The 13,581-nt window shown below is 43.8% G+C and overlaps 1 protein-coding gene across 1 annotated transcript in view; it reads left to right on the top strand.

Annotated features, from left to right (window-relative positions):
- The first annotated feature begins 2,630 nt into the window (after positions 1-2,630).
- The window catches only part of ZNF518B (zinc finger protein 518B), a 62,376-nt gene continuing 51,425 nt past the window's right edge, over positions 2,631-13,581 (top strand). Inside the window, exons 1-2 of the mRNA XM_075569336.1 lie at positions 2,631-2,924; positions 4,700-4,863. The gene's annotated coding sequence lies outside the window, so the exon portion shown is untranslated. The remainder of the gene's footprint in view (positions 2,925-4,699; positions 4,864-13,581) is intronic.

Genomic DNA, 13,581 nt, shown 5'->3' with positions numbered 1-13,581 from the left:
TTCTGGCATCGCGTGCACAGCGGAAAACCACCATCTGCGGTCTGTATGGTGCGATCGGTGGCATGCTTGTAGCTTAGCGTGCTTAGCAAAATGGCTTTATTGCCAGTATTCGCTCATCTCCGGCTGATAGCTGCACTAAATTGCTCAGTCTTCTGGTATGGAGTACCATAACCTCTGCATTTAGCCGCCAAGAGACCCTTTGCTGCAGCCGCTCCGGCAAAGTGAGAAAGAAAAGCGGATGAACAATAATAATACAACAGATTTTGGAGCATTTTCTATTAATATTTTTTCCTATTTAATTTAAATGAGAAGCTGTGTGTTTGTTCTTCTGCCATACCGCCATTATTTTTTTTATTATACTCTGACTGAAAAGCTTGAGAGAAACATGTTTTACGCTGAGTAATAGCTATTTTCCATTTAACATATTCCAGCTCAGGAGAAAAGCAAGACTCCGGCGATCTCCCCTCTTGCTTGACCCACAGCGCACCATGTGACGCGTCGCCGCAGGGGAACACAATCTTGTTGTATCCCCTGCTGGCTGATGCACCACAGCGCGAAGAGGGACAACAAGCAAGGAGACACCGGGCCTGCTAGAAAGGAGGTGAGGGACTAGTGAGAGGCGTGCGCGCCGCCGTCAGCAGCGGGGACCTAGCCTTAGAGATTGCTGATGTAGATTCACAGACATAGGCTGAGTCCCCAGTGCGTTCTGTGACACGCGTGCCCGGCGCGGGGGGGGGGAGGGGGCAGCGTGTTCACAGCGCTAACCACGATCTGCGGTCTCCAGGAGAGAGGGAAGCTTGCGACGGGAGGGGGCATGGTCGGGGATTTGCGGGGGCGTGGCCATTACGTCACGAGGCTGGTTCGCCCTCATTTGGTGAACCACCGGTGGGGGCGTGGCCACGCATCCGTCGCAAGGTTTGAACTCAATTTGATTGAGTTGTAAAAAACCTTGCAGTACGACGCGGCTGCACCTTCAGCGTGACGGTGTCTACTGGGCCCAGCCCCATTGAGGGGCGGTGCTTACACGCACAGCGCACACCGCGCCGTGCGCACAGGCTGTTACTGGGACCGCAGCCTTGCAGCTGATACTTCAAGATCAGTTTTCTTAGGGTACTAATGCACAGACTTTCCAGTCTGGGATGTAGGCTGCTTCACAGGGAACCTAAGGGCTATTATAATCACTGACGCTCCATATGGCATTACATTTGCTGCAGTATATGAACAAATTGATGTTATTTATATTGTCTAATTGATCAAATGTGCATCACAAAATAACACAGAGATAGAATGGATGTTACCAATGCTATATCTGCATGTTAATGAGCATGCAAATGAGGTATTACAGTAACATTAAATATTCAATTGTGATTCATCATGATTTGATTAGCCACAATAAAACATTCACTCATTCAAATGTAACAAATCATTAGGAGCTGCTTTAGGTAGCTGTTTGATGCAGCCCTATGTAAACCTGCAACAGCTCAGTCCTAATTTATGCTACAGTTAAGGCTGCGCTTATAGTGCAGGCGCCGGCGACGCGACATCATGGAAAAACAAATTCATTGCCGCCATCGCGTGCGCTTATAGTAAGCGTGGCGCGACGACGCAACGGATTGGTAGCGATCGCTGGAAGTCATCTCTATTTGATTTTCCAGCGACCGTCGCCGGCACTATAAGCGTAGCCTAAGTATGGAGCAATTTGAGTCTTGGCTAAAAGCGGAGGAGATGTTAAGAAATAGGGTCAAAGAGGAAGACAGGGGAATCTATCTCTGAGGTGTTGGACAGAAGGAGGGACAGAGCCACAGCCCATTGTGGTGGTGCATTAGCGAGTGAGGCATGTTACTGCCAAGGTTTTTAGGTCAAGCAATTCTATGACAGACCTCTCAGAGAAGGTATGGTGCACAGATACTGTACCAGTTGACCAAAACAATATACAGTAGTGACTCTATGAAGAGCTAAAAGGGGAATTGAATACCCGGACTGACAGGAATAATGCTATTCTTGTCTGGTGAAGCCGCTCTGCTCATTGCTTTTCTTTGCCTCAGTCTCTATTCAACCTATGCTGACTTATGTAGGGAAAATATTGCAACCCACATTATCGCGGTTTTTAAGCCAAGTACTTAAAATCGTGAAAGACATGCTAGTAACTACATTCCAATTCATAGTGAGAGCAAAAAATAAAAATAAAGTCACAACCCAATGTGACCTTAACTCTGCTGCCATTCGGGAGTAGGGGGGTCGCTGTGGGGGCTGCCGGAGTGGCGAGCGCATCGCCGAAACTCCGACGGGAGCTAATGATCAGGGCGCCGCCATCTTGCCTTTGCGCACGCATGCGCAGTATCTTCCCCTGGTGCGGCAGCCATTACAAGTTTTGCACATGTGCAGGGAGCATTGCGGTGGCCATTAGAGATAGCGCACGCGACGCCAATGTTAAGGGGGTTCCGCGGGGACTACAGCCCCCAGAAGGCCACAGGGAGGGGAGTCAGGTGGCCAGGCCTGGCCAATGAAGTGACAGGATTCTTCTGTGAGGCAGTTGATACATTTGGAACTCTGAGGCTTACTGGCAGTTTGAGCAGGGATGCAGCAAGGGGAGGTTGTACAGGTGCAGGGGTTTGTGACCCTCTGCACTAGACCAGAGATTCCCTAGGCCCCAGATAGACCGCAACTCATCCAAAGCTTGTGGCTGCTGTAGGGAAGGCCCTTCAGTTAGGGATCCTCCCCTTTAGTGGTAAACCAGCTTAGGGCCACAGTGGTTTCATTTGAACTATTGCAGCAGCAGTCTGGGACCAGACTGCCAGAGTGAGCGAGCATCATTGTGGAAGTCACTCCAAAGGGATACATCCCATCCAGCGGAGGATATCGTTGGATCGGCAGATCCCGTGTTTCTCGTTGTTAGCATGCCCGGGTGTGGACACACTCGGCAGGTACCGTTCGCCAAATGTGCACCAACACCGGTATAATAAGGCGCTGATCACGCCTAGAGGGGTGGGCATCTTTTGAGGACACATATTGGGTGAAGTGACCAAGGGACACCTCTGGTACGGTGGACACGGTGTGGGGATACACGGTGGTGGGACAACGCTCTGCATGGCGAGATTTAGCTGTTACCATTAGTATTGCTATTGCCTGTATGTGGTTTATGGTAATTGCTCACAGTAAATGTTATTATTGTTATTCTTTTAACCTGTGGACTGTTATTAATAGTTCCTGCTCGGGGTTATCCCATCCAATTGGGATACCGTGCAGGTGGAGGTGCTGCCACTCAGTATATTCGTTACCCCAGGCTCCCAGTAGCGGAGGCTCAGATCCCTGTGTGCCGACAGGTACCGCCAGCACTAGTAGACACTTCACATTAGAGGGAAAGAGGGCTACACCAAATAAATGCAAAAAATATAGTTTCATGTTTATTGAAGTGACAGATGTTCTGGACTCTAGAAGCTCTTCCCCAAGGCAAGTAAGTTACTGTAGACCAAGACCACAAATAATTATACATATTAAAGTAGCGATTACGCCAAAGAAAATTGAGCTTGGTGGCATCAGCGGTGGATTCTGCATAGAATGATTGCTATACCATTGTGACAAAACAGCCAGCAGTGCTTCAAAAAAGAAAGGTGAAGCCCTCTCCTGCTGTTCGTTCAGTTAGGGTTACTGGGGGTAATGATAGGGTTAATGTTGGGCACCAGGGTTTTTCACATTTATTTTTATATATATTTCCAATGTTTGTATGTGCTAGCTTTAAACACATGTGAAAGGAGTGATACGGTTCTGGTCAGGAGATTGTAGAAACTCAAGGGCTAACCTGGAATTTCCGTGAAAATTGACTCTTAATCATTGTAAGCATTGAAATTATCAGGCATTGTATGCTTGGGGAGGGGAGCTTGTATGGGCAGCTAGCCTCTAGTTATGTATGTCTTTTGGGTGTGTTACCAATATATTTATTCTTTGTCCTTTGTTGGGGATTTGAGGAGGGTTAAGGGATATCTGTGAGGCTTGTATTTTATTTGTGTTGTTGAACTAGCAATGAATGGCTGTGTGATAGAAACATGATAACATGATAAGTCAGAGGGTTGGTCTTTGTGCAGTTAGTTGGGGTGAGACGATCTTCCCTGCTCGGCAAAATATTTACTCCAAAGCTTAAGCATTGTCTAACTCAAATAGCTCAAGAGCCAGGCTGGACTTCGCCCCTGGCTACACCTGGTGTTCTCATTTTGTGAATGTTAGGTCCAGCTAATATAAACAGGCAAAACTGATGCAAAAGAGAGAAGGGAGCTGGTGATAGAGGGGGCAGGGACCTGTGTGCTAGCCTCAGTGAGGAGTTCAGCAGAGGCTCCTCGCCACGTGGACTTAGTAGTTTGTGTGTGCAGCGTTGGCGGGAGCCGGTTTGGAGACTGGATCATCGGGGTGAGTTTCATTGGAAAGAGACTTCCAGGGAATCAGACCAGACTAGGTCTGATTCCCTGACATTTCCTAAAGACCTTGGCATTAATCTGGGTGTGAGAGGATAGTATTTGTGTTGGGTCAATGAGTGTCCCTCATGAGTGCCTCTCTGTTATATTGTGTTTGCTGTGCATTTTGTGTCTCCCACATGTTATCTTGTGCAAACTAGAGTGTTTAGTTTTGCTCTATGGTTCAATACATACTGTAGACCATTACCTGCCCTTCGGTATTGATCTTCCCACATTTCTCTGACCAAATCCAGGATGCCCGTCAAAAAAAAGCCTGTGGACAACTGGAAGACCTCCCGGTGGTGGAAGAAGTTTATCTCAATGCTGTGCATCAGAAAATATAAACTTCCCCATCATACTCTTAAGAGTTTTATTAAAGCCCTTCACTAGCCCATCCGGTTGGCGATGATAGACCAAGGTTCGTAACCACTTCACTTTTTTTTTTCTTCAAAATTACATTTATTTATGTAAATTTTTTATAACTCATATTTTATTTAGAATGTATCATCAAACAACATTGTATACATTGGCCTGCATATAAAGCCACATAGTTATGCCATCAATCATATACTGTATGTAACAAAAAATAAATAAGAAAACAAAAAAGAGGGATTGGAACTGTGTTAGGAGAATAAAATGGGGGAGGTGGAGGGAGTGGGGTCTGTCCTCCTATCAATCCTCTCACTTGTCTTCTTCTACTCTTAGATTATTCCTTGCTGCCTCTCTAGGCAGTTCCTCCCACGTGGCCTGTAACTCTGCTACCCAAATCTACATCCCTCTTATAAGGCTCAATACAGTAGATCTATTTCCCATCTCCTGTGAGTCAGCAGAGAACGTGTTTCTGTTACTATCATAGCAAAATTGAAGTACCATTTATTTTATTTATAAAATGTTTTACCAGGAAGTAATACATTGAGAGTTACCTCTCGTTTTCAAGTATGTCCTGGACATAGAGTTAAGATGACAAATAATACATGGTTACAAATACAGTTACATAAGTGAACAGGTTATACATTATATAGAAGACATTGCATGCACAGTTAAAGATAATATAAATTATAGGCATATGTAACAGTTACAGACCAGATTAAAATGTGTGACAGCCTTAGTTTTGAAAGAACTTAAACTGGTGGTGGATGTGAGAGTCTCCGGTAGGTTGATCCAGTTTTGGGGTGCACGGTAAGAGAAGGAGGAGCGGCCGGATACTTTGTTGAGCCTTGGGACCATGAACAGTCTTTTGGAGTCAGATCTCAGATGATAAGTGCTGCATGTAGTAGGGGTAAGAAGCTTGTTCAGATAGATGGGTAGTTTGCCCAGAAAGTATTTGAAGGCAAAACAGGAAAGATGAAATTTGCGCCTAGACTCAAGTGCTGACCAATCTAGTTCTTTGAGCATTTCACAGTGATGTGTGTTGTAGTTGCATTGGAGAACAAAACGGCATAATGAATTGTAGAGTGTGTCAAGTTTGCTAAGGTGGGTTTGGGGTGCTGAGCCTTATACTATGTCTCCTTAGTCAATAATAGGCATTAGCATCTACTGTGCGATACACTTTCTGACCAGCAGACTTAGGGAGGATTTGTACACCTAGCTTGGCATAGGTTTTGAATATCAGGGTATATATGTGCATCCCGAATGTTAAGTGGGAGTCAAACCATATGCCCAGGTATTTAAAACTAGTAATAGGAGTTAGGGTGGTGTTAGCGTTGTTTCTGATCTGGAGCTCAGTCACAGGAAGCTTTAAAAATGTAGTTTTGGTCCCAAATACCATTGTTACAGTCTTGTCAGTGTTTAAAAACAATTTGTTTTGGGAAATCCAGTCCTGGGATGTCAGTTTGTACTAGCCATCGTATCCAGACTTTTAGAAATTTAGCACCAGAATCATTAACCAAACTCGTTAATTTTTCCATCTGGTATACGTACCAAATTATCTTTCTAATTGAAGCAACAGTTGGGATTTAATTCTGTTTCCATAGAGCTGCGATCTCGCATCTGTCTCTGTTGCGAAATGCGCCACTAATTTGCTTTGTATTCTGGAAAGCCCCTCCACAGGCCTGTTCAGGAGGAACATCCAAGGGTCCAGTGGAATTGTGAGGCCCAATATCCTCTTTAGCTAATCTCTGATTTGCTCCCAGATGGGCAGCACCCGAGGGCAAGACCACAATATATGTAAGAGATCCGCCTCCCCTCGACATTGTTTTGGACACAACGGGGAGTAGCCTGGTATAAATTTAGATAATTTCATAGGAGTATGGTACCACCTCTTTAAAACTTTATAAGCGTTCTCCCTTAACGTCGTACAGATTGAGCTTTTAGCTGCGCCCATGAATATCTCCGCTCAGTCCTCCTCTTCTAATGTTTCACCTACACCCTGTTCCCATTGTGCTTCATAGCTTAATTTCCTAGAGTAGGCAGCCCCCGAACAGACTACCTCTCTGTATAGCCTAGCTATAAGTCCCTTAGTTTCTGTTTTTAATATACAGAGTTTTTCAAAGTTTGTTAATTGGGGACGGGGCGAAAATGTATTATAAAATGCTCTGATCTGGAGGTATCTAAAGAATTCAGTATACGGGATGTCTTTTTCAGACTTAATTTGTTCAAATGTTTTGATACTGTTTCAACCCTCCAGGTCTTTGAGTCGCACAAGACCCTTCTGTTTCTAATTTTGAAAATCCCTGCTGTTCATACCTGGAGCGAAGTATATATTTTCCAAATATTGGGATAATTTGTGTATTTTTTGCTGTCAGGGTGCACTGAAAGTTAGTGGCCTCCCAGATTGTAAGTGAGTTCGTCATTGAGGGCAGCAGCTCTTTGGCGGATTTATACATCCTTTTTGGGGTCCAAATTAGGTTGTGCAATTCCAATGGTCTACATACCTCTTTCTCCAATGACAGCAATCTTTAAGGCTCGGATCAGTGTGCCATTGTATAATTTGACATAATTGGTCCGCTTTATACTAGGACAACAAGCAAGGTCCCGCTAGCTCCCACACTAATGTTGGCCTTTTTAAGATAATTCCCTTAATTCTTGGTCTTTTATATCCCCATATGAATTTGGTTATTAACGACTGAAGAGAGACTAGATCTTTAGTTCTTAATGGTTTGGAAGAGTCTGAAATGGATATAAAATGTGAGGGAGGAGGTTCATTTTGATACAATATACTCTACCCATCCATGAGATTCTATATGTAGACCATCTTCTAATATCCTCTCTCAGCCTTTGTATTATTTCAAGGAAATTTGCCCAGTAGAGGGATTTTAAATCTCTTGTGATCTATACCCCAAGATATTTAATCGACTCAGGTTGCCAATTGAAATTAAAGTTAATGGTTATCAATTTAACCATTTCTTTTGGAAGGTTGATAGTTTACGCTTCCGATTTTGTTTGGTTAATTTTGAACCCTGAGACCCTGTTAAATTTGTCCATGAGATTGAATAAATTGGGTGGAGAGGTTAGGGGTCTGGATATTGTGAGGAATATATCGTCGGCATATAACGCTACATTATGCAATTGCTCTCCTAGTTGGATACCTGCAATGTCTGGGTTGGACTGAATGTGTTCTGCCAAAGGTTCCAAACTCAGGGCAAATAATAGAGGTGACAGAGGGCATCCCTGTCTAGTTCCACTCTTAATTGCAAATACACTACCGACACGATTTATTCGAGCAGGGCTAGTTCCGCAAGCCGGGGGATGCCCCGGCTTGCTAGCCCCACTCCCTCGGCGTGCCACGCGTCACCGATGCGCGGTCACGCGTCATCGGGTGCCAGCGCCCCCTGCACGCGCGTCCAGGGCTCCCCGAGGGAGCTCTGGTGTCCCGCGATGTGGGGGGCGGCGGCAGGGGGTTCCGGGGGACCCGGCGGACCCGGCAGTGGGAGGGAGAGCGCCCCGATCGGAGGGCGCTCTTCCGCTGCTTCGGCGCGCGCCCGGCATCCTCCGGCGCGCGCCAGGTTACTGCTGCGGCCGAGAACGGGCAAATGCTTGAATAAACTCGGCCGCAGCAGTAGCACCGATGGGAACCCTTGATGAATGACTTTTGCTGCCGGATTCCCATACAGTGCCATAATTGCTTTTAATATTCTACCCCCGAAACCAAACGCTCCAAGCGTGGCCCTCAGATATGGCAGGTCCATCCTGTCGAAGGCCTTTTCAGCATCTAGGCTTAACGCCATCACCCAAATCATTTGAGAGTTAGATATTTCAATTAGATCAATAATACGTCTAGTGTTGTCGGCCGCTTGAACTGCATTAATTTCAGCTCCGGACCTGTATGGGGTGCCGGTATCTCCCTGCATTGTTTAAATCTCCAGCGCCACATGACCGGGACATTTAAATGCACAGGAGATACCATCACCCCATACCGGGGCTTGTAACTTGAGAAGCAGGGGGTCCCCGATGCTGAAATTAATGTGGCTCTGTTCCGGAGACACACTGCTAATAAACTCTGTTATTAAAATTTAAATAAAGACAGGGTGATCGCCTTTAAGAGCTGTGCAGGAAGAGGCAAATCTCTATGTAAAGCTCTTACAGACAGTGGGAAGATCGCAGCAGTAGAACATAGAAAAAGGCTGAGATACTGATGGGGCGGCCGTTATTCAAATGGATCTCGAATCAGTTATCATGTTGACCGCTGTATTGCATTCGGTATTTTCTCGTTTTGACCACTATTCATGCCGCATTCACGCAATCCGGCCCCGGGCAGCCACACGCGGTTGATTTGTTTAATTTAATGGTTTATTGTTTCTTTGGATGCAATTCTTCACATATCCGCCATGTGGCAGAAGTTAATGAATTATAATTTGGTTGCTATTCTTTGCGTATCCGCCAGGTGGCAGAAATTAATGCATTTAATGAATTGTATTGAATTGCAAGGTGCATGGTACAGTGCTTCAATATACAGTACTTTGTTACAATGTAAGGGTGCAGGTGTTTAAAACAGATAGCACCCACGTCTATACTGGTACATACTTACAGTGGCCCATTGTGAATTGACCTTGATTTTTCGAAGACGTTATCAAATTAGGCGTTCTTAATAAAAAGCATTAAATACTCAATGTGTGCCTTTTTCTTTCTCCGCACAATTGCTGAGCTGAGTGGACATTATGGCTACATCACAGGCATATAAAAAACCTGACTGTAGTTATGCATTTTTAATATATTCTGCAATAAATGCTGCAGCAGATAAAATGGCGACTGTATCTGAAATATATGAATATTTAATTTCGAAATACGATTTTTACAAGTTTTCACCAGACGTTCATGGGTGGAAGCGTGCGATAAAAAAAACCTTAAGTAACGATCAGTGTTTTTTTTCGCATTGCCCCTCCTGCCGGAGAGATTTGCAGGTATTGGGGCGTCATGCCAGAATTTCACAGTATGTTTGATCATGGCAATTTCAAAAGAAGAAAAGTGGGTTTTAACCCATATAAGAATCGTCAATCCCAATCCAGCAATGTGCTGGCACCAGCACCGGCCGGTCTGACCGTCAGTGATAACCTGGTGAACGGCAATCCTTTGTACCTGTCCCCGCCTGAATACCTGGAAAATTTCCAGCCTGAGCATGATTTCGCGTACAGGTACCAGCAAGCTTGCATTTACCAGTACCAAAATGATGTCCCGCTTCATCAGCTGTCAACTACAAGTGTATCAGGTCAGCTGTCACCTGTCAACTATAATGCAGACTTAAGGAGTCACAGTGAGTCATCACCTCCCGTTTGGCAAAGTTTATAATGAAGGTAAATATATAAAGTACAGTAATGTACTACACTGTACTGTACAGTACATGACAGTATTACTGTAAGTTTAGAGCTGCAGTTCAAGCTTGCGTGTGTCAAAACGAAATTATTTTTTAAACAATACTGTATGTACTTTACAGTGCATCAATAAAATACTGTAAAGGGGATAATACAGTACTGTATGCGAGTTGAGGGGATGTTTCTCTGTTGAATGCACTTTGAAGAATGATTTGATTGGCCGTCGAAGTACGTGACGCTGCAGCTTAAAAATGTAGGGAGAGGTTGGGGCTGAAGAGTCAGAGCCAATCAGAAGTTTGTTCTCATCTTACAGACACAGATGTAGGATATTGCTTGACCGGCTGCTTTAATTCCCAATGACACGACGACGCATGCGCAATACCGGTAATAATAGCATATTTGTTTGTTTTTCCCCAAAAAAGAAACTTTGACATCAAGCGGAAAAAGACAAAAGAAGGGATTTGGATGGACCTCCAATATCGCTTTTTTTAAAAGTTGCTTGCACATTGTTTGACAAGTAGGCAAACATTTAGTGACAGTGCCATTTTTATTGATAGAACAATAGTGAGCTTTATAGAAAACCTTATACTGTACAGTATGCTGCTTTTTTAATCTTCAAATCTTTTTTTTACATATTCACAACTTTTCTTATAAACACCAAAAATAAAAATGTATATCTTTTATTCTATATAGTCTGTATTATTTATTATTCAATGCTTTAAACTTTTGCAACAGTACTACTGTTTTTCTTTTACTGGTATGCGCATGCGTGCACTGTACTGTGCTGTATGTCTCATTTTGACATTTTTTTTTAATAACAGGTATGAGAAATGCCCTTGCATTACATTACAGTATGTGAAGTGTAATGCTTTGTTGAACTGTTAATAAGAACTTCAGGTTTTTTAACTCAGGTTTTACAAATATATATTTTTGTGGGTTATCGCCATGGGCTTGCATAGCAATTATGGATATTATGAGATTCAAACAGTACTGTTGCTTTTTAATTCCACACTAGTCATGTACGTTCTTTCTGAGGTGGGTGGCATACTGTAGTACTGTGATTTTTATTTGGGGGTGTGGGGATCAAAACATTATGATGACCTGTTGAGAATATGTCTTTGAACTACAGCTTTGAACTTCATACAGCTCGCACCCCCTCCTCCCCCCTGCACACACACACAAGGCTCAAGGATTTCAACTTCTTATGAACACCTCTGACAAACCATGCCACGCATGCGCAAGTGCGATAAGCTAAGCCCTTCTAACTTGCCTTTTCTTCAACACAACACTCCCCCCCCCCACTAGTAATAAGATTAACAAATTGTGTGAGATACAGGCCTTGCTAAGCAAGCCCTTCTAAAACTGCTATTGTTCTGTAACAAAACAAGTCAACTTGTAGTTCAAAGCTTATCAACAACACAACAACAGAGCCCTCCAACAGAGCCATTCACGTAAATGTACTGTTGCGTGATTATAATGAGCTGGGCAGAAGACATGTTGGATAATCCTTAATGCAGGAAAATAGTATTTTTCTATAGAATTTTATTGCATTATTAACAAAATAGATTGATTAAACAAAAAAATATAATTATTTTTATAAAACATTTTTTGTTTTTCTATATATTTTTCCCAAACTAATGTGAAGTGCAATGCTTTGTTTGTTGAACTGTTCATAAGAATTTCAGGTCTGCAAGAGGGGGTCGGTTTAAAAAATAGATTTTATTTTTTAATGCATAATACAGTACAAAAATACAGTACAGTAACTCTTGTCTTTCTCTTTGTTATGGCATTGCAAGATGGGGGGGGAGATCAGGGAGAGAGGGGGCTGCAGATCTGAAAATATAGTATTTCAATAGATTTTTTTTAAAACAAATTTTTTGGGGGGCAAAAACTAATTTCTATACAGTAACTAATGAGAGAGGGTGGGAGAGGGGGGATTGTGTAAGATACAGGCTGGTTTGTACATGAACACCGTACTATTATCTTACACATGCCCCGCCTCCCACTTAATTTTTTCATTGCGGCAGTTCTGAAAATGAAAAGGAACAATAAATGCAGACATGGTTAGTTTGAGAGCCATACAGTACTTGAGTGCCTCTACGCTGCTGCTCTCCTGTCAACCCCCTGCCGACCTGCTCCACAACCCATCCTCGATGCTGCTGCTCTCCTGTCAACCCCCTGCCAACCTGCTCCACAACCCATCATTGAGGCTGCTCTCCTGTCAACCCCCTGCTGACCTGCTCCACAACCCATCATTGAGGCTGTTCTCCTGCCAACTCCCTGGTCACCAGCTCCACCAACCATCCTCGATACTGTTCTCCTGGCCACCCCTTGGTCACCTCCTCCACCACCGACATACGCAGATGTCTACAGCACGGATCAAAAGGTTGATCTTCTTTTGGAGACCATGTTGAGTATGGATATGCGCATGGAGAAAATGGAAAGGAACATGGAGAAGATAGAAAGGAAGGTTGTGGGGATGTATTCTTTCCTGTGAGTTCCTGTCCCTGTCCCTGTCCCTGTACCAGTATGTCCGACGCAGGAGCAGGAGGGTGACCTGCATGATGTGACCTTCACGCTTCCCTCACCACTGTTTTGTTACAGTACAATATCAGTTTTAGAAGGGCTTTCTTAGCTCAGCCTGTATCTCACACAACATATTAATCTTATTACTAGTGGGGGGGGAGTGTTGTGTTGAAGAAAAGGCAAGTTAAAAGGGCTTAGCTTATCGCACTTGCGCATGCGTGGCATGGTTTGTAAGAGGTGTTGATAAGAAGTTGAAATCCTTGAGTCTTGTGTGTGTGCGGGGGGGGGGGGAGGGGGTGCGAGCTGTATGAAGGATTACCTGTACGGTAGTTCAAAGACATATTCTCAACAGGTCATCATAATGTTTTGATCCCCACACCCCCAAATAAAAATCACAGTACTACAGTATGCCACCCACCTCAGAAAAAACGTACATGACTACTGTGGAATTAAAAAGCAACAGTACTGTTTGATTCTCATAATATCCATAATTGCTATGCAAGCCCATGTCGAGAAAAGAAAAATAAATACTGTAACAAAAAAAAACTTGAACTTCTACTGGGAAGTCATACAGTATAAGCATGCGCAGGAATGTACTGTAAGGCCATGCTCGGGAAGATTCAAGCCAGAAAGCCATCCATTACAAATGAATGGTGTGGGAGAGGTGTACTGTAGATAAGAAATTGAAATCCTTGAGCCTTGTGTGTGCGGGGGCGAGAGGTGATGATTATCAATTCAAATAAATATTTTCTAAAGGTCATCATAATGTTTAATGCGCAGAAATGTGATACTGTGACACGCCTATGCATTTCACGCTACTCTGCGTACTGTACAGTAGAGTATACTGCACAGTACAGTACACA

The sequence above is a fragment of the Ascaphus truei genome, chromosome 1, assembly GCF_040206685.1.
Source record: "Ascaphus truei isolate aAscTru1 chromosome 1, aAscTru1.hap1, whole genome shotgun sequence".
NCBI classification, from domain to species: Eukaryota; Metazoa; Chordata; class Amphibia; order Anura; family Ascaphidae; genus Ascaphus; species Ascaphus truei.
Note: the sequence above shows the minus strand (reverse complement) of the source record. Positions and strands in the feature narration are given on the sequence as shown.